The following is a 26,023-nucleotide window of genomic DNA, read 5'->3' on the forward strand; positions in this document are numbered from 1 at the left end:
CTTGTACTGCTCTGACTTGCAGTTCTGAACTTGGCAACCGAGGGCGGTCTCATTTACCGCACGGTGTGAAGGCCTCTGTGGGCTTCCCTTCCAGCATGGAGCGAAAACCCAAGTCCTTTTCCAGGCCAGCAAGGTCTTCTGTGCTCTGGCATCTATCTCCCCTCTTCCCTGCTCACCCACTCCCGCTCTAGCCCCAAGGTCCTCCTCCTCACTGTTCCTCGACACCGGGCATGCTCCGCGTGTGCTGGTGACTCCGCCTGGGACACGTCCCCAGTGTCAGCATGCCTTATATCCTCCAAGTTGACATTCAGCACACTTCCTCTGGAGGGAGAGCAGCAGTCACAAGATACTCCTTAACATTTCTGTTAAGGGGCAGACGGTCCGTTTTGCATGCAAGGCTGAGAACTACAAGGAGGGGTCAGAGGTGACGGACTTGCTCACATCTGGGTGTCTGTTGCTCACTGCTGCTCATTCTGATCTGCAGGCCTGAAGCTTTCAATTTCCAAGTCTACCCACATTGGGTTTGCCTTTTGAGCGGAGCAGCCCCGTTGCATTTGGTGACTTAATCTGATAACATTTCACATCTTGAATTCTGCTTTGTCCAATACACCACAAATATTTACTAAGCTCCTAATACATGCCAGGCCCTGTTCTAGGCTCTGGGGACACATCAGTGGCTCTGGGGGACACACAAAGACATATCCTCTTCCTCTGATGAACCATCCAAGGACAGGGATCTCTTGCCTCTTTGGACGCAGCCATGATTTATTGCTTTTCTGGTCAGACGTTCCTATGGGTGAATTCACATTTTAATGGAATACACTGAAGACATTATAGCAAACAGATTAAGAACGTGTGTGAATCGGGGCACCTGGGTGGCTCAGTCGGTTAAGCGTTCGACTTCGGCTCAGGTCATGATCTCGCGGTCCGTGAGTTCGAGCCCCGCGTCGGGCTCTGTGCTGAGAGCTCAGAGCCTGAAGCCTCTTTCAGATTCTGTGTCTCCCTCTCTCTGACCCTCCCCCGTTCATGCTCTGTCTCTCTCTGTCTCAAAAATAAAATGTAAAAAAAAATTAAAAAAAAAAAAAAAAAAAAAGAACGTGTGTGAATCAACCCACGATGGTCTTAAAAAAAAAAAAAAAGTAATAAGCATAGCCGACGCCTATGCCACCGGTCTTTCCTCACCTCTAATACAGGCCTTCTTTTCTTTGGAACCTGACAGACCTCATTCAGGCCCTTGGTTCCACCAGTGATCTTATGATCTTGAACAAGTTCCTGAACCACTCGTAGCTTCCCCTTCCTCCTCTGCAAAGTGAGGGTCACAACAGTTTCCCATCTTCTAAGGCTGCTGGAAGAATTAGATGAAGTGCTTCAAATAGGAAGCTTAAAATGATAAAAGAGGCGGCCATCAGCATAGGGAGAGCCTCTGCCACCAAACGCCTGTGAAAATTACTTCCCCCACGGGCTGCCTCTTTCAGGAAATGCCATACTTGGTCACCACTGACTGTGCCCAGCCAGGTCTACCACATGCGAGGGGGGGTCCTATGGAAAGATCCCCTCCCCTTCAACTGGTTGACTGGTTGGAGAGAACGGAGTGTGGGACTGTAACTCCTTCAGCTGAGCTGACACGAGGAACAGAGTGGTGGGCATGATCCTGTATCATCCCAGGGTTGATCCTTTACCTCGAAGAGGGTGTTTTCTCCATGGTGAATTGGTCTATTTGCCAGGCAGGAGCACTTCGGCTACGGTTTGAGAGACACCAGTGGCATGAGCCTTGCCCACTGCTTCACACATCCCTTTCCTGCCAAACCAGGAGCCAGGATGCACAATGGCACGGGAGCAGCCAGGGAGCTTGTGATCAAGACTTGGCTGTGTATCCCTTCGAGCCTTGGTCCCCCTCGGGGGCCTGGGTTTTCTCAGGGGAAAACCCTCAGTGGATGAGATCAGGGGTCAATAAACCTGTTCTGCTGAGATCAGAGAGTAAATCTTTTAGGCTTTGAGGGCCATGTAGTTCTTACCATCTCTGTCACAACTATTCAATTCTGCCCTTGCAGTATGAGAACAGCCAAAGAGAAATAGAGAAAACATAACTGAATGGGCATGAACGTGTTCTGATAAAACTATGCACCAAAAAAGACTGCAGGCTGATCGACTGATGAATGGATAAAGAAGAGGTGGTGTGTATATACCGTGAAACATTACTCAGCGATCAAAAGGGAGGAAATCTTGCCATTTGCAACAACGTGGATGGAACTAGAGGGGATTATGCTAAGCGAAATAAGTCAGAGAAAAGACAGATATCATATGATTTCACTCATATGTGGAATTTAAGAAACAAAACAGATGAACACAAGGGAAAGGGAAGCAAAAATAAGATACAAACAGGGGGCGGGGGGCAAACCATAAGAGACTCCTAAATACAGAGAAATGAGGATTGCTGGAAGGCTGTTGGGCGGGGGCGGGGGGGGGGGGGGGGGAGGGCTAAATGGGTGAGGTACATCAAGGAGGCCACTTGGTGGGAAGAGCCCTGGGTGTTACACATAAGTGATGAATCGCTAAATCTTATTCCTGAAGAAAACAAAAATTAAAAAAAGCATAAACACTGCAGGCTGGATGCAGCGGGAGTGCCATACTTTGCCGACTCCAGATTTGATGATCTTTTCTTGGTACCTTCCAGTTCTGAATGTCCATGATTTAATGACTCGAGATTCACCTCCTACCTGGCCTTACAGGAAGTCTCAGGGGCTAGAAAGTTCTAGGTTAGATAGAATTAAAACTTTAAGAAATAATAACAGCAGCTACCCCCTAACAAGTGGTTACTGGGTACCAGGTATTCTCCCGATGGCTTTATGTGCATTATCTCATTTTTTCCTCAGAGCAGTTCTTTGAGGCACATACCACAATTAATCCATTTCACGGGCAAAGACACAAATGGTTATGCGGCATAAGTGACCCGCCTAACATCATAAAAGTGGGAAATGGCAGAGCTGGGATGTGAACTGCTGTCTGACTCCAAAGTCCTTGTTAAAAACTCATCAACTATGGGATCATCACAAAGTTGTTCGGAGACCGACCCCTGCTGGTCTCTCTACCTCCTACCCTGGATAATCCATGAACCCTCTACAAGTTCACGTGAGAAACCCTGTTCTTGCATACCACATAAGTTAAGAGCTGGCCTAAAAATAACACAAGAGTTCACTACCTTAGACGATGAATTGCCTTTTAATGCATAATAATTGACTCCTTGACCAGCTCAAGACTTTACAGCAGCTGGAATACCTACAGCAAGCCTTATTTGGAAGATGACCACAAGACAGGCCCCGGGTCTGCTGACGCGGCCTGCACTCTCTCACCCCAGGCGAACACAGCCCCATTTAAAGAATTTTTTAAACTAAGAAGAAGGCGGGGGGGGGGGGGGGGGGGGGGGAGAGAAACAAAGAACCAAGGGTCTGCATCTGGCTCTGCATCTTGCCGTGGTTTGTCATAACGAAACGAATCATAAACAGAACCCTCAAGAAACAGTGGCCTTGGAAAAAAATCAAAGGGCAGCTTGGAATGTGCACGGGACCTGCTGGCTGATCACACGAGAGGCGTTTCAAGGTAGGGAGTCTGCTGATGCTCCGTCAATGCCTGTGCACTGTCTCACTGTGTTCAACTTCAACCAAGTCTCCATGAACAACTGGCGATTATTAATGTGGTCTCCTAGGGCCCCTCAGAGAGAGGGAAGTCTGTAATAATAGAGGTGGAGGGTTTGGTTCAGCCACGGCTCCCTTCCCTGTTTGGTGGCAGACAACTGAACCCTCCAGAGAGTTTTAGTGTCCACAGCAGGCGCAGTGAAAATGTTAATGCAACAACTGAATAAATATTTAATGGCTCTTCCCTTCGCTTGCTGATGCGATTAAGCAGAAGCCTCATTACTAAAACCTACTTTCACCTCCTCTTTTATTTATGAGCTTGATTCCTTTGTATTATCACACAGCCCAGTTTAGACAAACCAAAGTCCTGAATACAGCACAAAGAGGAACAAACAATTCAATACGAGACCATTAGAACTCCGTGTAACTCATCTCCTGGCAAGAAGCTTTGCTCCTGGCTCCCAACCTGACACGCGAGACTGATCTGGACACGAAGCCGCTTCGGGAATACGGACCGGCTATGTTTATGGTGATGGGAATCTTCAGAGGAAGGTGAACAAAAAGATGGGCCCCTGAATCCATTTCTCACCTCCTCACTGGCCAGGACTAGTTACTTATTATTACAGCAGACTGTAGAACACATTTAACCAATAATAATCTGTGTCAATGGATTTCCTTCTCCCCCCCCCCCCCCACCCAATAACCCTATGCACTGAGTCCAGCCCAAATGTCACCACCACTTGGAAACTTGGCCTATTTTTCCCCCAAGTCAAAATTAAATCATTCCTTCCGTCGTAATCCCATATGTTTTGTTGAAAATGCGATCACAGCTTTTCTCTTACAGGGTGACTGAAGTATTCTAGTCAAAAGCAGGAGAGTCACAAGTGAAGACTCAAGTCTGCGTGCCTGGGGTTGCCATGTACAGCCCTGTGGTCCTGAACAAGGGATTGACCCTCTCAACACTGTCCTGACTTGTCCTTAACATGGAGGTGACAGTGGTACCCCAAAGGACTGCAGGGAGGTTACCGGAGTTAAATTGTTTGGTACTTAGCAAGCACTCAAATGTTCTGATAGCTGGACATCTGTACCTATACCTATATTGTTCATATATATATATATATATATATATATATATATATATATACACACACACACACACACACACACACACACACACACACACACACAGACCTATATATAGGTACGAGCTTTCAGATTCTGCCCACATGCATGGAATATGTACAAGTATGTCAGATGTGTAGTAAGCAGAAGGCGACTGAGACCTCGTATCCACCGTTCCCCCGCTTCCCAGGCAGGAAAAGAAGTTGTGGGCCGAGCTGGCTAAATGCCAAGCCAGAGTTGTGAGGACGATCAGGTTAAGAGCCCACAGGCCCAGGCACTGTTTCCTTGCTCCTATGTCTGCTTCCAATCTACCTTGGTAGGTAAGTGGGCTCATGACAAGGCCCGCTAGCTTTCTCTCTGAGTGCCTCAGCTTCTTGGTCACTGTATTTGCTTCCCGTTCTGTGTGACTGCGGAAAAGGTTTGGTAGGATCTCAAGATTTGCATTAGTGTTCAGGGGGAAGTAAGGAGGCCTCCTTTAGGCTTCGGCCACAGCCACGTGCCCTCGTCCTGCCTTTAAAGGGCCCTCCACTGAAGGATGATGGGTGTCACCCCTCCTTACAGGTATCGTGGGAATGTCTTTGTAAGGAGCAAGGATACATACAGATCACTCACCACCTCATTCCTAATGTTACGCACGTAGACCTCCCCACAAGGCTTAAGGGTAGACTCAGGGAGAGGGAAAGAATACTCTGAAGTTAGGCAGAGCTGGTTCAACTCCCAGTCTGCTACCTCATGGCCTTGGGGAAGATGGCAATCTCCCCAAGGTTCACCTTCTGTCCTTGTTACATATGGCAGAGATCTCCAGTTACGGATCCTAACTTATCTCCTGCCCCCTGCCTAGTTAGGATTCCAACTGTTCTCTCAGCACACTGACATCTGGATAAGACAACCTCTTCTGCAGAGATGTGTGATCACGTGACTACGTCCTGCCAACGAGACTGGGGTAGGAGTGGGTGGCACTTGGAGAGGTTGCCTTAAAGAAAGAGGAGATGGGCACTTCTTCCCTCCTTTCTTCTTGCTTACTGAAATGCAAATGTGCTGGCAGTGGCTGGCACCAGGGGGTGATTTTGAGGACAGAAGCCATATGCTGAGGTTGGCAGGGCAGTTAAAATAAACCTAGGTTACTATGACACAGAGAAGCTGCCAGATCAGCCCTCATAGTCACCTCTAAACTTCTTTTTACAGAGAGAGAAATACATGCTTAACACATTTACGCCATTATGGAGTTTTTCTCTGTCCTATGCAGCCCAACTTAATCCTTACTGATACATAAAACTCAGCAAAAATGTAAATAAGACTATGGCCTGCAGGCCCAATCCAGCCCAGCACCTGCTTTTATAGGGCCCACTGGACAAAAGTGATTTTCTGAGATCAGCATTTGTCATCAATTTCACGAGAGAGAATAATAATGCCCATCCCACCTCCTCAAAAAAAGAATTCCTTTCTTCTCATTAGTAGGCCTATATGATGGAAAACATTGCTCTCAGTTATTATCACTACACTGTGGATTTTGTCAATAAAAATTTTGTGGAAATCTGATCTGACATTATGTAAGTACCTACATTCTGTCCCCCACCCCCTTTTTTTTTTTTACTTGCAAAACCTAAAATATTTACTGTCTGGCCCTTTACCAAAGAAACGTCTGTTGACTCCCAACAGAGACCCATGACCCTGCTGGTCATATTTTTAAAAGGCTTAATAAAGGGCAGCTATCATTATAATTATATCTCCAAAGGAGGTTGGCAGAGAAGTTCCTCAAACATTTGTTCATTTTTGTGAGAGATGATAATCCTATAGAAAAGTATGGCTTAATTTTTTGTTGACTTTAAGAGATAAGAAATCTTCCAGAGTCAACCTCACCCTTCCCAAGCAGCCCCACTTGCTTCCCACTTCTTGGACATCAGGCAATAAAAAATAAACCCAAGAGCATTACAAAGACATTGACAATGTATTGTTTCCCAGGCCTCCCTTCCCACTCCACGTGTCATAGGCCAAGTTTAAGGCCACCTATCACAGAAAGGGACAAAATGGATAAGACAAAGCAACACAATAAGCCTACTTTCATTTAGACCTCTCTGGAACGTCCCCAAGCCTGATATCCATCCTCTAGGCCCCCAGCTAATTCCAGATTTGACACGGGTAACCTTGCACAAATTAACACAACACCAGGCAAAGCTACAAATAGGATTCTACCGTTCACCGTATGGTAGTAATGCTTCATCCATAATTAAACTCAATTCGGGGATCTAGGAAGAATCTCTCAGGCACGTAACACCAGGAACGGTTGAAGTGTAAGTTCCCACCTTCCCCAACAAAAGGAAAATTATATGGCTGAGTCAAACCAGCGGCTCCCAACCTTTGTCGGCAATGATGCCAAGTTTCTGGCTCATGCCCGCATCACCTACCAGGCTGTGCCAACTCTTCCCTCCACTCTTCTGCCCCCAACCTTCAGATGGACACACGCTCTAATCTCTAAGACAGTCTGGGTTGTTCCAAATGCCAGACTTGGGATTATGAAATGGGCACGTACGACTGCTTCAGTGGAGGCCTCGGGTGTTTGTGACCCATCTCGTCTCTCCTTAAGCCTGTCAGCAGAGAATGGGTGCAGTTCGCACTGGCAGTGGGAGCGTGGGTAAATGAATGGGGTGGCACTGAGTGGGATGCCAGGAGGTGGAGTTGTGTCCCTGGCTGGGTGTTAACCGACTACTTTGAAATTACCACATTTGGTTCCAGCCCACTGGAAAGCAGGCCAAGGGAAGAATATTCTGGAAAGTGTGGTCATTCAAGAGATTTCAACCATCATGGACACGTAGGATTGGCCAACAGTTTAGGGGCTGGTGGGTAGGAGGGAAGGAGAATGGTTCCTTCAAAGCAGCCATGACCCTTGGTTATGAGGCTCTCCATGTTGCAAAAGCACCCGAAACAGGCTATTGGCAGAGGGGGGCGGAGGGAAGAGTTCTGGACTAAAAGTACTATGGATTGTGTTCTAGCATTATCTATTCCCCAAAAGGATATATACTCAAATGACCACTGTAGGACTCTTGTAATAGCCTCTGATTAGAAACTAACCAAACACCCCTCAACAATTACATGGGCACAATGTGGTCTAGTTAAGAACAGAATACTGAACAAGTACAGCTAATGATCTACAACTACATACAACAAAATGATGGAATCTCACAAGCCAAACATTGAGTCAAAGAATCCAGATACAAAAGAGTGCCAGTTGTAGGATTCTGTTTCTAGAAGACATAAAAACAGGAAGACTCTGTTAGAAGTAAGGATGTTAGAAGTAAGGATACTGGTTAGTGTGAAAAGCCTGAGAGGGGCACAGAAGGGGCTCTGGGGCACTGGTGACGTCTGATTCTTGATCTGTGTGCTAGTGACATGGGTGTAGTCAGTTTACCCAATCTCCCTGAGCTAAACACCTATGTTCACTTTCCTGTATGCATATTATACTTCACTCAGAAGACTTAAAAAATATAATGAGGCCTTTGAGAGATCCAGAACCGTCCACTAGTTCTAAAAGGAATGTGGACATTCGGTGTGAGGAAGCAGTCTCTATTACCTCACGTGACAATAAAGTTCAAAGAGAAGGAACAAGGTAAGAGTGGTAGGAATAACAGTGATAGTAAAAACATGTAATTACAGTAATAAGCTAATAGCACTTACCTGTACCAAGCACACTGTAAGAATGACCTCATTTAATCTTTTTTGTTAAAAAAATTTTTTTAATGTTTATTTATTTTTTATTAAAAAAATTTTTTAATGTTTATTTATTTTTGAGACAGAGTGAGACAGAGTATGAACGGGGGAGGGTCAGAGAGAGGGAGACACAGAATCTGAAACAGGCTCCGGGCTCTGAGCTGTCAGCACAGAGCCCAACGCGGGGCTTGAACTCACGGACCGCGAGATCATGACCTGAGCCGAAGTCGGCCGCTTAACCTACTGAGCCACCCAGGTGCCCCATGTTTATTAGAGAGACAGAGAGAGAGACAGACAGACAGACAGACAGACAGACAGACAGACTATAAGTGGGGGAAGGGCAAAGAGAGAGGGAGAGACAGAATCAGAAGCAGGCTCCAGGCTCTGTGCTGTCAGCGCAGAGCTCGACACGGGGCAGCGGGGGGGGGGGGGGGGGGGGGGGGCCAAAACCACAAACTGTGAGGTCATGACCTGAACTGAGCCACCCAGGCACCCCTGTTTTTTGTTTTTTTAAATGTTGGTTTATTTTTGAGAGAGAGTAAGAACGCATCGCATGAGAGGGGGGAAGGGCAGAGAGCAAGGCAGGGACACAGGATACGAAGCAGGCTTTCTGCTCTCAGCACAGAGCCCAATGAAGGGCTTGAACTCGTGAACTGCAGGACCATGACTTGAGCCAAAGTCTGACACTTAACTGACTGAGCCATTTAGGCATCCCACCTCATTTCATCTTTATCATAACCCTATGAAGTATGCACAATCACATCCCATGTAATAGTGGAGGGGACTGAGGTTTTGAGGGGTAAAGAAATGGTCCCTGTATCCTGATTTAAGCATTCTACTTGCTTCCCCATGTAGTTGTGGGGGGTGAAGCTCTTGGCAGAGCAAGGACTTGATCCAGGTCTCCTGACTCCTGACTCAAATGTCCTTGTGCAAGGGTGAAAAATGACCCCGCAAAGATAGGTCCATATCCTAAATCCTGGAACCTGTAAATATTATCTTATTTGAGAAAAGGGTCCCTGTGGATCAAATTATGGATTCTGAAATGAGAAGATTCTTCTGGATTATCTGGGTGAGCCTAAATGTCATTGTAAATATACTGATAAGAGAAAGGCAGAGGGAGATTTCACACACACACACACACACACACACACACACACACACACACACACACACATACAGAAGGCCCTGTGAAGACAGAGGCAGGTACTGGGAGTGATATGCCCACAAACCAAGAAACAACAAGGACTGCTTGCAGGCACCGGTATCTCCCAGAGCTTCCGGGAGGAGTATGGCTCTGCCGACACCTTGATTTTCAAAGCTCTAGCACCCAAAACTGTGAAAGAATACATCTCCTTTGCTAAAAGGTACCAAATGAGTGACACTTGGATACAGCAGGCCTAGGAATCTAATACACTCCCCACCCCCTAAATATCATTTGGCATCATCTCAAGACGGTGTTCTATCAGGTGGTGACAGATGTCCCCGGGATCACGCAGATTTGGGAAACAAGGTTAGATCGATTTCTTTATAGGTGAACTTCTCAGGACCTTTCCTGTGTTTCCTGTGCTGCACATATGTTTCAGAAGGGATAGGGTAATGCAGAATTTCCCAAACTTAACTGGAGGAACCCACCAAATATTCCTAGGAAGCGCTGTACTGTACCATGCAGAAAGCACTGATGAGACCCACGAGGGAAACAAAGGCCTAAAAAGTTAAGGGTTACTACTTTGCTAAGCTCATGATTATTTTTCTAAAGCCCTCAAAACACAGCTCAGTAGTTACCAGGTCAAGAGAGTTGGACTGGATAATCTCCTTGGGCCCTTCCAAATCTAACCATCTCATTCCTTACAGACAGGACCAAAGATGATTCTTGTCCACACACGGCAGGCATTACTCATCAATCACAGCACCGCCCCCTGAGCTCTGTAAGGGCCCTTTAATGCTTCCAACCAGAGCTCTGAGCAAATAAGCCCCCTGCACTGTTCCTGTTCTAGTGACTGGATCAATAATACAAATAAACCGTGGTCACTGCGTTTCCAGAAATGCCTGTATCAACTGTCTTCCTACCCAGGGAAAGACATCCTCATCCCCACCAATACTTGTTGATTTTTACTCTTTACAATCCGTTGCTTTGATTATTACATGAATATTCCAGTAATGGCGTTGGGTGAGAGTCTTTGCGAACAGGGAGGGGAGGAAGTTTGGGGCACTATACATCCAGGGCAACCTTCGTTCTCTGGGCAAGATTTTCTCTGACAGATTAAAATACACACATGTTTACTGCCCTCTGAGTTCCAAAGCCATTTTGTGGGAGTTTCAGTAAATCTTAAAAATCTCTGCATCTCAAGTAATGTTCCCAGAGCAGCAGCAGATCTAGTAAGGTTTCCTCAGCAGGAGATCTAGGGTCTTCAAAGAAAACCATTAGCTGTGGGGACAATTTTTAAAAGGTGATAAAACACTAATGCCTCACTCCTACTGAGATAACACCTTCCTCCAAAGAGTTTATAGACCTCTACAAAGGGCAGCTGTCACTGACCTTGTTTTGTAATTAAGCAAAACAAAACAAAGGGTCAGAAACATTAAATACGTGGATTTAGTGGGGTCACAAAGCACATAACTCTTCCCATCCCCAAGAAGGAAAACGGAGACAAGAAAAGGAGAAGAGTAATAAAAACAGAACTTTAAAACTGGTGATTAACAATTTTCTTGCAGTTGGGTCCATCAGACACTGAGCTCAGTGACTGTCATTCAACTGAGTGAGCCCCTACTGTGCATGGAAGATGGGAACTGAATCACAATCCCTGCCCTTCAGAAGGGGGAGGCAGACAGCACATTGAAAAACAAATACTTCTATCTTGAGAAGTGCTTGGGACAAAAGTTAATAAGGTTAACATGGCAGAGAAAAATACAGTGTGTGTGTATTGGGGGTGGTGAAGCAAAGCCAGGTAGGGAGCCCTCTGGGTAGAATGACATTTAAGCTAAGAAGGTCCATGATGAGAAGTTGCCAGCCAGGAACAGTTCCAGAACATTCTGAGCAGAACCAATAGCAAGTACAAAGGCCCAGAGGCAGGCAGGGGCTTGGGGTGTTAAAAGGCTAGTATGACTGGAGCACAGATACTAGTGGTCAGGGGAGGGACATGTCTGTACAGAGACAGGTTTGGGCCCGCAAGGCTGGGGTGGGATCGGGGATCTCGTAGCTCATGGTAAATTGCTTAGAGTTTGTCTTTACCATAATGGGAAGCTGCTAGAAGGTGCTAATAAGGGAGAGAGATATCTGATGTAAGCTTTAGAAACTCTAGGTATTTGGGAAGGTTACTGAGTAATCAAGGGGAGGCATGATAGTGGCAGTCTAAAGTTATGCGTGCAGATGGTGAGCAGTGGTCCCATTTGGGATATTTATCTTTTCTAGCATATTTTTTTTAATTGAGGTGTAATTTACATACAGCAAAATGTGTATTTTACATGGAGAGTCTGATTGATTTTGACAACTGCCTATACCCGTGATACCTGCACTCTAATTGAGATAGAGGCATCTTTGGAACCCCGGAAAGTTACCTGAAGCCCTTCTCCAAGCACTTCTCCCTTTTCCCTTCCCCATGTTCCATATGGAATATACTTTTGAGGTACAGTCACAAGGACTTATTCCCACTGGATTGGACAAAGGAGTGTGTGGAAAAGAGAAAGACGAAAGATGGCCAAAGTATGTAGAGCTCAGCAGCTGGGTGGCTGGGGTGTCTATGTGCTGATGTGGTAAAGGCTCGGGCAGGGGGATAAATCTAGGGTTGTGCTTGGACACACGAAGTTTGAGAAGCCTGTTTAACACCTAATAAAGACACTAAGAAGAGAGGTATGTACCTAAGCGTGGAGCTCAGGAGAGAGGAACAGGCTGAACATGTCAACTGGGGAGTCATCAGGAAGTGACAACATGCAGCCAAGGACTGATGTCACACAAGAGAGCAAGCAAAAGGAGCGATAAAAGAGCACGAGGAAAGGGGACAAGAGCCGTCCAGCTTTGAAAGAACAAGTGGAGGAGAATAAGCAAAGGAAGATAGGGTGAGTGGGACACACAGAAGCTCAGAGGGGGAGAGAAGAAAACCAGGAGGAGGCAATGATGCTCCCAGAGGTCTCAGAGGAATGTTTCCGACAGGTGGAAGGCAATCTCTTAACTTATTTAACTTGATGTAAAGCTCTGTGGGGTAGGTGCTATCATTATTCCCATTTCAGAGAGAAGGAAATGGAGGTTCAGAGATGTAAGTGACCTGTCTAAAGGCACACTACCAATAAGTAGAGCTAACATTGGGAAACACAACAGTTCCTCCAACTGTATCATGCAGCACAGTAACAGGTGACCCTGCAAAGGGGTTCTGGGGTCACATCAACAGGAAACACGTACAGCGAAATAGGTTTCTCGACTCCAGGGCTCAGAGCCTTGAATATACTCCTATGAATTGTGACTCCTCAAAAAAGGATGTAGGATGTCCCGTTTTGCCCACACACAAGGAACTAATTTTTTGTTTTCTTGTTTGGAAGTGCAAGCTGCCAACAGGTGCTCCCTAGAACACGGACCGGGAACCGCTGCTTGCTGGAAGGCAACATAACAGCATCTTCAGAATGTGTGTGAACAAAGCCCAAAGCGCCTCCTTGGTCGTTACGTCACTTGTACCCAAAGGAGAAAGGGTTGACATGAACATTCCATTTTACAGATAATGGAGGCAAAGCTCATGAGGTTAAGTGGTTTGTCCTATATCACAATCTTGCAGCAATTAAGCAAGATAAATCAGCACTAGTCCATGTGCCCAGAGGCAAGGGAAATCAGGTCAGGCCAAGGGGGAATCAGGCAAGAGGTCTAAATGAGACTCCTCCTCTCTGCCTCTCCTAATCACAATATTTCCTTTGCGTTTGTTTTCTGCAGGAAATCTGCCCAGATTTATACAGAATATAAAGGGAAATGAGGGACTTGAGGCAGGCTGATGCCATGGGCAACAGGAAAAGGCTTCTACCTTCTTGGGCATGTGAACCATGAGGGGTCACGTGGGGGGACCCTGTGGAAGTGGATGGACAGATGACAGGAAGTGGCACAGGCATTGGGAAAGGGCCCAGGGAAGGGAACAGAGCTGCCTTAAAGATTTCAAAAGCTGGGGGACTGAAAAGCACCTCACAAATCAATCAGTCTGATCTTGACTTGTCTTGGTTCAGCAGTTAGAGAACTCAGGGCAAATTAGCTGGACACTCCTCAAGTATTAACATGAATGCCTACACTCCTACTCAGTCTTCCTAAATTCTGCCTCAGCAGACTGTATAAAAGGGGTCCCTGTCGACTAGTGTCTTCTAAATGCCAGCATCTTAGAAAAGGGGCCTTCAGCAGAGAGAGATGGGGGGAGGGTCACTCAGCCCAACTTGTAAGAGAAGACCTCCCAACCACCACGAGCATAAGCTCGAGCACATGGACGATGGAATTGGACAGTTACTGGTTCAGGTCCCTTGCGTGGCCACTTAGTAGCTGTGTGACCCCAGGGAGTCACCGAACCTCTCTGAGCCTACCCTTCCTTAACTGTGAAATGGGCATGATAACAGCACCTATTTGGGTTACTGGGAGGATTGTAAATGATAATGAACAAAAAAGCAAAAGCTGTTTCAAGACAGAGCCCAAGGTCCAGCCTGGGATGCTTCTTAAAATGCAAATTCCCAGGCCACACCACAGATCTACTGAAACAGACTCTCTGAAGGATATTCTTATGTGCGGTGCAGTCTAAGAAAGGTTGGTGAGACATTTAGTCCGTGCTTGGCAAAACGTCATAAATGAACAGCTATCATTCTGTTTATTATCATTTGCAACGCGCAAATAGGAGACCTTTACTCCAGCCTTAACAGCCAAGTGTTCAAAAATGGAACTGTCTGGAATCCAACTCAACAGATAACTTGCTCATCCTGAGAAGCCTGAAGAGAACCTTGATCAGTGAAAACACTAAAATGAGTAATTACAGCAGCCCAGGTGAAAGCCAAGTAAGCTAGTAACCTTTTGCAAATGTTTCCAACCAATCAAGTCTTCATAATTGTACAGTTTTTGAAGAAAACGTGGCATGAAGGAAAATTTTCAAAGACGTGATAAGCAACGTCACGTGCATACATGGATTAGCATCTTCTTGGAAGGTGCTTTGTGAGGAGAGAGACCCCCTGTGATGGGAACCATGATTTCTACACAGAGGACGACTGGTAAAAGTCAAACGTGAAGCAATTCTCAAAGGCCCATGGGCTAAATTTGCAGGGAAATCATTCATGAGTCTTCCCAGACACTGAGTCCCACAGTACTTGCATCTGTCTGTCCCCTCCGCCACCCCGACACCTTCCGTTGTTCTGGAAAATGTCCAGATACAATCTCTGCAAAAAACAAGTCTTCCCCTGCTTGTCACGCAGAGCAGCAGGATATGAAAAAAAGAACGTCACCAAAACAACTGCATGGTAATCAAACGCTCAGTGTCCTGAAAAAGAATCCCTTGCCATTTAGATTTTGAGAAAATGAAAAATAGCAGAGAAACGTTTTTTGAACGTTGCATTTAAACTCGCACTACCATTTTCATAAAGTTTCATTTTATTCAACAAGGGTTACCATTCTGTGCTCTGGCAGCTAAAAACATGACTCCCTCTGCTTCCCCTCATTGACATTGGAAGAGTGCATGGAGTTTATTTTCACCCAGAGCTCTCCTATTTGATGATGTGGCCAGGAAGTGCTTAATGGGAGGGGGTCAGGGAAGATTAAGAAAAATAGCCTGGGGAGCACAGCATCTCTAAGCTTTGGTTTTCCCAATTACTAAAAACCATAGATCTCTAAGCACAACTTGACAAAATGGTGCGTTGTGTCCCCTAGTTGTCCCTTCCAGGCTTTTAATTGCCCACCCTCCACACCGTTGATGCACGATGCACTTTGTGGTAAACTCAACACAGAACCCCTCTGTCTTCTCTGCACACAGCTCTACACAGACCATAAATGTCACCACCAAATTGGTGAGCACTGGATCCAACCCTGGCGCATCTCCTTCCTCGAGACATCTGTGTCCCTAAGGATAACAATCCCGGCTTAAAGGAAATCTTGGGAAAAGCAGCCAAGAGCTTTTCCTGCTGAGGCTGGTGGGAGGAGGCCAATGGGGAAGTGCGCTCGATAAAACTGTCTCAAAAATAAGTTCCATCTTAAAAAGCTCATGAAGGGAATGAGAGAGTTATTTCAGTCTTAAATGAAAGCACAGCCCCCAAAATAAAAAATAAAAGGCTTGTTGATGGAGAAGCTGGAAAGACTGGGAGTTGAGGTTATCAATGCAGAAAGACTGCCTGGTAACACAGCTTTCTTGTATTACACCCAAAGCTGTGTACCATCTGAGGCTGATTCAGGAAAATACTCAAATCTCCTGGTAATTTCCTGCAGACAGGACGTTTAATCATCTCCAAGCCTCCACCGCAAAAGGGGGAAGAAAAAAAACAACAAACCCTAAACCAAATGATTCACACTCTTAAAACGAATCTGCCTTCAGAACAAGAACCATTTTCTGCTCTTGAAAAGCAGCCACGATTTGTTATTCTAACAAAGTGTTCCTTTCCTCCAAACAGAAATAAAAGTCACTCGAGGAGGGCTTGTACTGATTTCTGTTCTGCATTTCTTGAAACTTCCATTCAGTCAACAGTTTCTCCTGGCAGGTTCTCAGAAATCTAGGGGGAGCTGGGTAGTCAGTGACTAAGAACATAGGATCATTTTTATAAGCCTCCCTTCCCCCGACTTTTTGGCCCCATGGGAAGATGTTTTATTGTAGGACGAGCAGAATTAGCTGCACATATAAATTCTTCATTGCTCAGCTCACTTGACACCTTTATCTGAATTGCCCAACGGCTGGGAAGATTTGGCAACTGACAATTTGAAAAGGAAATGCCCCCGTCCTCCCCAAGCGCTATTTGTTCGCTTTGTACATACACGGGGCCATAGCCATCTTTCTCAATATTCAACCAGATGCACAGATAAAAACATCTGTTTGCAGAAAGCAGGGAACCCAAAGCATACAAATGATACACACCACCTAAACAACTGGAAAGAAAGGCCAGTCCAGCAAAATGAGGTCTGCTAAAAGTCAAAATATTTTCATATGGGCAGAAATGGAGTTTGGCAATCCAAGCATCAGACTTTGCTCCAATTTTGGAAGGCATTTCTTCCAGCTGCTTCAATTTAAAAAAAAAAAAAAAAAAAAAATCTCTGACCCTTTGCATTAGGCTTCCAGCTTCTTGCTTCAGTTATACACAAGTGAACAGACTGGGGAGGGACAGGAGGGAAGCTAAAACTGTGTCTTTTCAATAAACCTTCCCTCCTCCCCTCCTCCCCCCAACCCCATGGATTATTTTGGTTTTAAAATGTCCTAGGATAACAGCTACCCAGGCATTCTAGATTTGCATGCTTCCTGTCCGCATCAAGTCCTGACTCCCAGAAGTGGAGGGTGCCTTTGGAAACTTGCAACAGTAGGATTCCAATAACTATCCCCCAATCCCCACATACAGACAAAAGCTTTCTCCATCCTATAGGCTCCCCTAACTGAACTTAAAGGCCAGGAGACGGGAGTCTCTTCCCCACTTCCAGGCGCCCCCCCACCCCAATTCATAGAGAATACATGAACGTTTCCAGACCCGCTTAATTATGCACATCTACCAAGGAGAAAAGAAATGAGTATTAAAAGTTCTAGGAAGACAAGCAACAAGGAGCATGGGGAGAAGGACTTCATTTTTGGATGACCTTCGGGAAGACACTGAAAATATTTTTTGATAGCGTAAGGGAAAGAAAGAAGTAGGTCACTAGCAATAAATACGTTTTACATATTTGAGGAAAGTGAATTCTAAGATCATGATGAGTGTTTCAAAGGCAAGTTCAGAGAAGTTGAAATGTTTCCCCCAAAGTCGTCCTAACACAGGCACAGCCATCCCCCACCTCCCCCCACGCCAAGGTATCATTGTCACTATTACCGGTTCATGATGGAGCTGCGCAATAGCCGGTAGACAGATCAAAACGATCTCTAGGTCCCCTCCCCAGAGCTCATGACCTCCTCAGTGTCTCTGTGTTGCAAGGCGCATCACTACCAGGGGTTAGCGTCCCAGAAGCTCAAGGCCCCCATGCCTGGGAGGGTCGTGAAAACCAGAAGCCACGGCGCCCCAGCGCCCCCTCGGTGCTCCGGGGCCATAGGGGGGCCACTTACCAGGCTCAGCCTCGCATTGCTCGCCGCTGCGGCGCCTCTGCTGGCGGGGATGTGGGGGGAAGGGGGAGGGGGCCGCAGACCTGGGGACAGGGGGTGCGGCCGGCCGCGGCTAAGAAGCCCAGCGGGGCGTCGGCCGCCAACTGCCCGGAGCCAGAGGGGGCCCTGCGGGGGCTCCGCGCAAGGGGGGTGACATTCCCGGGGCTGTGGCAGCTGCTCCGTGCGCAGCTCCGGGTCCAGGATAATCACTCAGGTCCTGGGGAGAGAAGCTTCAAGCTCTCCAGGCTGCCTCCCTGCTGCTTAAAGGGACGCCTCTCCACCTCCCACTCTGCTTATTGGTGAAAATTCCAAGCCACAGGCCAATCCTGGGCCTGTTCCCAAATTGAGATTTCAATCAAGGGAGCTACTGCTTTAAAATTAGAAAGGGCTGATGGCTGGTGGGGGGAGGGGGGGGCGGTTCAGCCACCTTTCAGAAGCAGAAGGACCCAGGCTCTCTGGCTATTGCATGCAGAGGTCCTGGGAACTGGCAGTGGATGTAAGAGCAAGACGATACTGGAAAGAGAACTGCAGGAAGACAGGGGACATGCTGGACCCTCATCCTTCACCCCTCTGCTCCATCCCCCTCCCCCCCAGTTCACTCATCATTCAAGGGTCATCCAATTTATCACAGATGCTGGACACCCTCTATTCCTCGGAAAAGCCTCCAAGCCATGTGCTCCTAAAGCCTCCGCATTATCTCCCCTTCCAGACACTCATCACATTTTTTTTTTTCTGAATCTGTCTGTGCCTTTACAAGGCATGTTCCACCAGAGCAGGAATGTTTTCACCAATAATCACACTGTATCACCCCTGCCTAGAACACTGTGAGCTCTCAGTAAATATCTGAGGGAGGGAGGGAGGGAGGGAGGAAGGAAGGAAGGAAGGAAGGGGGGGAGGGAGGGAGGGAGGAAGGAAGAAAGGAAGGAAGGAAGGGAGGACGGAGAGAGGGAGGGAGGAAGGGAGGAAGGAAGGAAGGAAGGGGGGAGGGAGGGAGGAAGGAAGGAAGGAAGGGGGGAGGGAGGGAGGGAGGGAGGGAGGAAGGAAGGAAGGAAGGAAGGGGGGGAGGGAAGGAGGGAGGGAGGGAGGAAGGGAGGAAGGAAGGAAGGAAGGAAGGGGGGAGGGAGGGAGGAAGGGAGGAAGGAAGGAAGGAAGGAAGGAAGGGGGGAGGGAGGGAGGAAGGAAGGAAGGAAGGAAGGAAGGGGGGACGGAGGGAGGGAGGGAGGAAGGAAGGAAGGAAGGGGGGACGGAGGGAGGGAGGGAGGAAGGAAGGAAGGAAGGAAGGGTGGAAGGAGGGAGGGAGGAAGGAAGGAAGGGGGGACGGAGGGAGGGAGGGAGGAAGGAAGGAAGGAAGGAAGGGTGGAAGGAGGGAGGGAGGGAGGGAGGAAGGAAGGAAGGAAGGGGGGACGGAGGGAGGGAGGGAGGGAGGAAAAGGAGGGAGGAAGGGAGATGTTCCGCATTATTTGTGACAATACAAATGTAAATTAAGAGGTAGTATTCAAGAGGCCAGGCACTGATTTCAGACACAACTGTATTCAAATGTGGCCTCTGCTTCTGACTAGTTATGTAAACAACCTGTACCTCAGTGTCCTGGTCTGCAAAGCAGGATGACCCTCTCCCATCTCACAGAGTTGTTGTAAAGATGGCATTACCTCATGTCTGGAGTAGAGGAGGTGCTCAGTCAAGAGCTTCAGATGACTGAATAGTCAATGGCTGTTGTTATTACTAAAATCAAAATAAAAGTGTTGAGGTTGAGCCTGGTCTGACTGCTGGTTCAGCACCAGGCCCCGTGCAGGCTGCCACAGTCACCAACGAATGATCATGTTCTTGCCCACAAGGAACTCATAGTGGGGCTGGGGGTGTGTATTCGCCAGGGATATGCAGAGAAACAGAACCAGTAGGATATACATAAATTGGAGATTTATTAAAAGAATTGGCTGAGAAATCCCACAATACACAGTCGGCAACCTGGAGAACTGATGGTGTAATTCAGTCCATGAATGAAGGTGTGAGAATCTGGAACCAATGGCTCAAGTTCCAGTGTGAAAGCCTGAGAACCAGGAACAATGATGTCCAAGGGCAAGAGAATAGGGATGTCTCAACTCAAGTAGAGCAAGAGAACAGTAACCCCTCCTTCACGTTTCTGTTCCAGTCTCTGCAAAGTCTACTGATTCAAATGTTAATCTCTTCTGGAAACACACGGACACATGCCAAAATAATGTTTTACCAGTCATCTGGGCAAACCTTAGCCCACTCAAGCTGACACATAAAATTAACCATCAAAGGGTGGGGGAGAAGAGAGAAAAAGAGAGAAACAGGTCAAGAAAGAAAACTATATTAGATGATATGCAAGCAAAGACATGTGTACAGGAAAATGTTTATTGTAGGCTAGTTTATAATACCAAAATGACTGAAAAAATTATCCAAGAGGGGACATTGCTAAATAAGTTATAGTACATCCATTTAATGGAATACCATGCAGTGATGACAAGAAAAGAGGCAGAGCTGAGTACAATAATATGTGATAAACTCTAAGGGGCGCCTGGGTGGCTCTGTCGGTTGAGGGTTGGAATTCAGCTCAGGTCATGATCTTGTGGTTCGTGAGTTCGAGCCCCGTGTCAGGCTCTGTGCTAACAGCTCGGAGCCTGAAGCCTGGTGCCTGATTCAGATCAGTGTCTCCCTCTCTCTCTCTGCCCCTCCCTGTGCTGTCTCTCTCTCTCAAAAATAAACACATATTAAATTTTTTTTTAAATACTATAAAATATACTAAGTGCAGTGTAGATGATAAAATATATTCTCACCAGCATAAATAAATCTTCATGTACTGTATAGACATATGTACCCTGTATACACATAAAATGCTTCTAGAATGATACCTCGGGGAATGATAAAGGTTATCATATCTAGCAAGGTGATTTGAGCAGGTCGGAGATGTGAAGCATAGGAGTATTTCCTAATACGTCCTTGTGTACTATCTGATTTTTTTTTACCATGAACTTGTAGCAAGTCCCTAGTTCAGGGAAAGATGGCAAATGATGCCAGCATGAAAATTCCAACCCTTCAAACACCTAGATATACTAGACGAAATGTTTAACAAATACTTTAAGTGCTTCACTGACCCACAATATAGAAAGGAAAACACCCAGGTGGTAGAAATAAAGAGGTATCAGAAGAAAAGAATCCTAAGTATGCAAACCCATGCTGTGACTATGGGATAGAGGGCACTGTGGTTGCAGCAGGGGAAAAGTTTGTCTTGATTCCCGAGGGGCTAGGGTTTCAATGCCCATGCAGGACAGAAGACAAGGCCTTGGGATAAGGAGAAGCAGCAAGTTGTGATGTGACCCCTGCAGAAAACCAGCAACATTTAGTGAGGGTTGCACCCTCAAAGAACAGATTAGAAAAACTGTCAACCAGCCCAGTGAAACAGGTCTGTGTTTACCTGTGTTCTCAGCAGGAGGGAAGAGTTTAAGCTAAGAATTAGAAACCCTAAGCCTGTGTCCTTCTGGAGAACAGAGAACAAATAACGAAGGTCAGAATCAGGAACCCCTAACTGAAAAATTAATATAAAAATTGTTCCTGTTCAGGATAGGCCTGGAATACATCACAGAAGCCGATGAAAAGTTGCCCTGGAAAGCCAGTTCCACAACCCAGGCTACAACCAGCCCTGCAACACGTGAGCTCCCAATAGTAAGTTACAGGACACCCAGGAAACTGGTAAGCCTCGTGTCAGCAAATATGAGGCTGAGCGGTTCAAGAGTTCAGGATCATGAAATAACTTTCTGAGAAACAACATGCAATAAAGTCTACAATGATTAAAAACATGACAGCTAGAACTGAAAGCCTAAAAGAGAACAAGAAGTGATTTCTCTCTCCCCACTGAGTCATTAAAATTAAAAACCCGATGGACTGGTTAAGTAGGAGGTCAGACACTACTGAAGAGAGAAATACAGATCTTAGGACGTACTACAGAATGAAGCACAAAGGGATAGAGTTGAAAAAGATTTAAAAAAAAAAAAGACGTTAAGAGATATGGAGAAGAAAATGAGAAGGCCCAACATATGTCAAATAGGAGCCCCAAAGGGACAGAATAGAGAATTTGAGGAGAGGCAATATAGCTGAGAAATTTCTAGAAATTTATAAAACTCATGAGTCCTCAGATTCAAGAAACACAAGGTATCTGAAGCAGGATAAATAAACATCAGAACATCTGCCTGTATTAATTATTCATAAATGTACAGTCAACACAACAGTGAAGTGTTAAAATATGGAACAGTTTACTACTGCGGTGACAGAGGGAAGCAGAAGGCACTTGGTACACAAGACAGGCAGCGTTGCCTTCCGCCTTTAGAGCTGGATTACATTTCCCTAAATCCGTCCTTACCAAGCATAATGAATTCTGAACTCCAATAGATTGCTCTTTTTTTTAATGTTTATTTATTTTTGAAAGTGAGTGGGAAAGGGGTAGAGAGAGAAGGAGACACAGAATCCGAAGCAGTCTCCAGGCTCGGAGCTGTCAGCACAGAGCTCGATGAGGGGCTTGAACTCACAAACCGCGAGATCACGACATGAGCTGAAGTTGGACGCTCAACCGGCTGAGCCACCCAGGCGCCCACAAGCTACAAAACAGATGCTTGAAGGCACAGCCGTACATTCTACATGGTGCCCAGGTAGGAAGGCAAAGTAGCGGAGGTCTCCTGGCAAAAGGTACTCATTCAGCCAGCAGACAGAAGTGGGGGGTGGGATGGCAGCAGACGAACAGCCTATGTGAGGATGGAGAGTATCATTACAAGGGAGGATAAACTGCCATGGAAACGCAGAGGAAGAACATCTCAACCAGCCTTGCAGGGATAGCGATTACCTCAGGGAAAGCTTCCCGGAGTAAGGAACATCTGCATTGCGAGAGTGGTTATGTTCAGGGGAGAAGATGTTAGAGTTAGGTCTGGCTTTAAATCCCAGAGCTGCCACTTGTTATCTTGTGACTTTGATGAAGGTACGTGACTTTCCCAATCCTCAGTTATCTCATATATGAAATGGAATTCGTAGCACTGGTCTTGGGGTTGTTTTGAGGTTTAGGGATAATGTCTATAAAGCATTTAGCAGAATGCCCTGCCTGTAAGTGATTTCTCATTAAAGGGGCAGCCAGTATTCCTGTTAGATGAAATCCAGTGCCTGGCTGGGGAAAAAAATGCCTTCTGTTTTTAAAAGAGGACTTTCTTCTAAAAGTTAAAGAAGACCGAGGTTCACAGAGGTTTTATCAAACTACTTTGAAGAATATTAAATATTCACTGAGTATCTACCCTGCAAAAGGCATATTACCATGCTATCAAAATAAAAAAAAAAAAAACTTATCAGATCTTGTCCTTTCCATAAGAAACCTAAAATCTACTTCTCCAAAAATAACTACAGGCTGCATTTGTTGTGTCAAATACATGATCCCCTGCAGTGTTAAAACCTGAAACTGACAGGATTCCTATCTAAATCATTAAAACTTCAGATTCCCAGCCCCAAGTTGTAAGAATTCAGAGTCCAGCAGGGGAAGGATTAAGTGGACTCCCCTCTGTATTACTCAATAGGTTTATGAATGACTGGGGACAATGGATGCAGGAGAAACTCATCAAGTGCAGCTAATGATGCCAAGATGCTGGGCTCTGCCAGTGCGTGGTGGATAAAAGCACACATCGATCTAGCCAGTCTACAGGAATGGCCAGAATGAAAGCAGATGAAATTCAGTCACGGTAACGGTTGTGCCTGCCCTTCGGAAGAAGCACTGAAGCGTGCAGTCCTAGGGAGGGAAGAACTGGCCAAGGACATGCTTTCCATTCATTCCTTCATGCGTTACTTGACAAACATTTGTGTAATGTCTACTGTGAGAAAGGGTTTGGCTTATAGGCTAGATAAACATGGAAAAAGAGGAATAAAACACAATGCCTGCCTTCAAGGAGCATAAACCAGAGTGATGTGAAACCCTCTTCATTTGAAACTACCCATGACCACCAGCATTCTTCCTTCAACCATGAAATGGTGACCTAACCTCCACAGATTAAACATCATCATGTTTCAGAATGGCAAACAGATTTCATGTCCTGGGCTAACACTGATTGATTAGCCGTGGCTTCCTGGAGTGCTGACTTGACAAGAAGTCTGAGACTACATTTGGCAGGGAAGCATGCTGTGATTGATTAGTGATGTCTGTCATGTGGATGGAAAAGGAGTGACAGCACTGATGCTGTAAATGTGACCTCTCCCATCCAGTTCAATCCTCTCGTTCCACAGATGAGAAAACAGAACAGATCTTTCTTTCTTCCTCTGGCATTATAAATTCAGCAACTCTAGCAGGGGCAACCAAGGAGAACCTCCGAATCAGAAATGCTGCTGAGAGAGGGGAAGAAAAAAAAAAAAAAAAAAAACATCTACGGCTTGGAATATTTCTGATGAGCTTTTAAGATAAGCACTGGAATCCTTTAGCAGCCTTTGTGTTCTGCAGTCAACGGACTAAATGGAGAACGCTACCAACTTTGATCTGGTTAGCTACAAAGTGCGTTCCCCCACCCCTAGACACACACAAGATGAAATTAAATATATATCATTTGAATATGCTTGAGGATTTAAAATGCACTGGGGTACGGAGAGGTCTATAAAGTAAGTATATTTCAGAAACACAAAATGAGTAAATACCTAGAACAGCAATTAACACGTTATTTAAGAAAGGACGAAGATTTTTATCATTTTATTCTATTAAATGGTATTGATACCATCAGCCAAAGAGAGGAAAAGAAAAGCCCTTATTTATTTTCATACAGACACCTTATATCCTGGGGACTCTGTAACACTAACTAAAGAGATAGGGTCTGTCCCTGTTAAGCATTTCCACACCCAATCTATCAACACTCACAGCCATCACCAGGCCCAATCACAAAGAATCCAGGCCCATTTGCTGCAAAGGACAAAATGGTATAAACAGACAACAGATAAGCAGGAAGCCCAACCCCAGCCTGATTCAGATACAAAGAACGAATTGTAGCATTTGATTAATATACCGGCTCTTCTGTCATGCCAACTGCAAAGTGAATTTTACGGAAAACCAACTCTTTGAGGAATAGGTCTAATTGATTCAGTTACATAAACTCCAGTGAAATATTAGGGGGAGAGCATGAGGGGAGAAAGAGAAAGAGAATATGAGGAGGAGGAGGAGGACGACGACGACGACGACGACGATGACAAGGAGGGTAAGGAAGGAGGCAAGGAGGGAGGGGATGAGTGAGTAAAAGAATATGAACAGGATGCTCTGAAGACCACTAGGTTTACCTTAAGGCCTTGGAAAGTATTTTCTTACTCAAGAAGACTGGAAAACTAATTATATTTCAGTCAAACGTATTATGTTTTAATTTATTTTTGAGAGAGAGACACAGAGTGTGAGCGGGGGAGGGGCAGAGAGAGAGAGGGAGACAGAATCCGAAGCAGGCTCCAGGCTCCGAGCTGTCAGCCCAGAGCCTCACATGGGGCCTGAACTCATGGACTGTGAGATCATGACCCGAGCCGAAGTCGGACGCCCAACCGACTGAGCCACCCAGGCGCCCTGGTCTAACATGTTGTTGAAGGTTTGGATAAGAAATGAAAAGAATGCCCACCACCACCAACTCCTTAGTGCATAAATTATACTGGTTCCTCCCTCCCCTGTAAGACTCACTCCACTGGCATACCAGCTATAGGATTTCTGCCAAGTCTGCTTTCACTAAGTACCGGTTCATGATTTATTATATTGAATATGAATTCTGTTATTATTTAGAATGAATATATTGTGGTATATCCATATAATGGAATACTACTCAGCGATTAAAAGCACTGCATATGTGCAGCAAGATGGATGCATCTCAAAATGCATCATGCTATGAAAAAGCCAGACTGAGAAGGCCACACCCCAGAGGATTCCATCACCAGACATCCCAGAAAAGGCAAAACTAGAGGAACACTGAGTACATCCCTAGTTGTCAAAAGTTGGAGGGGCACCTGGGTGGCTCAGTCGGTCGAGCGGCCCGACTTCGGCTCAGGTCACGATCTTGCGGTCAGTGAGTTCGAGCCCCACGTCGGGCTCTGTGCTGACAGCCTGGAGCCTGTTTCGGATCTGTGTCTCCCTCTCTCTGACCCTCCCCCATTCATGCTCTGTCTCTCTGTCTCAAAAATAAATAAACGTTAAAAATATTAAAAAAAAAAAAAAAAAGTTGGAGATGGCAGGTAGGACGGAGGGGCCGGGGTGAACCTTGGAAGGTGAATAGAACTGCTCTGTATCCTGGCTGGGGGCGTGCTTACATG

At 46.0% G+C, this 26,023-nt stretch overlaps 1 protein-coding gene across 3 annotated transcripts in view; it reads right to left on the reverse strand.

Annotated features, from left to right (window-relative positions):
* PRICKLE2 (prickle planar cell polarity protein 2) overlaps positions 1 to 26,023 on the reverse strand; it is a 321,553-nt gene that overhangs the window by 138,970 nt on the left and 156,560 nt on the right. Inside the window, exon 1 of one of the 3 annotated variants that reach the window (XM_042929905.1) lies at positions 17,681 to 17,727. The exons of the other annotated variants lie outside the window; for them this stretch is intronic. The gene's annotated coding sequence lies outside the window, so the exon portion shown is untranslated. Of the gene's footprint in view, positions 1 to 17,680; positions 17,728 to 26,023 lie in introns of those variants that run through there. 3 annotated transcript variants of the gene reach the window in all.

The sequence above is a fragment of the Panthera leo genome, chromosome A2, assembly GCF_018350215.1.
Source record: "Panthera leo isolate Ple1 chromosome A2, P.leo_Ple1_pat1.1, whole genome shotgun sequence".
NCBI classification, from domain to species: Eukaryota; Metazoa; Chordata; class Mammalia; order Carnivora; family Felidae; genus Panthera; species Panthera leo.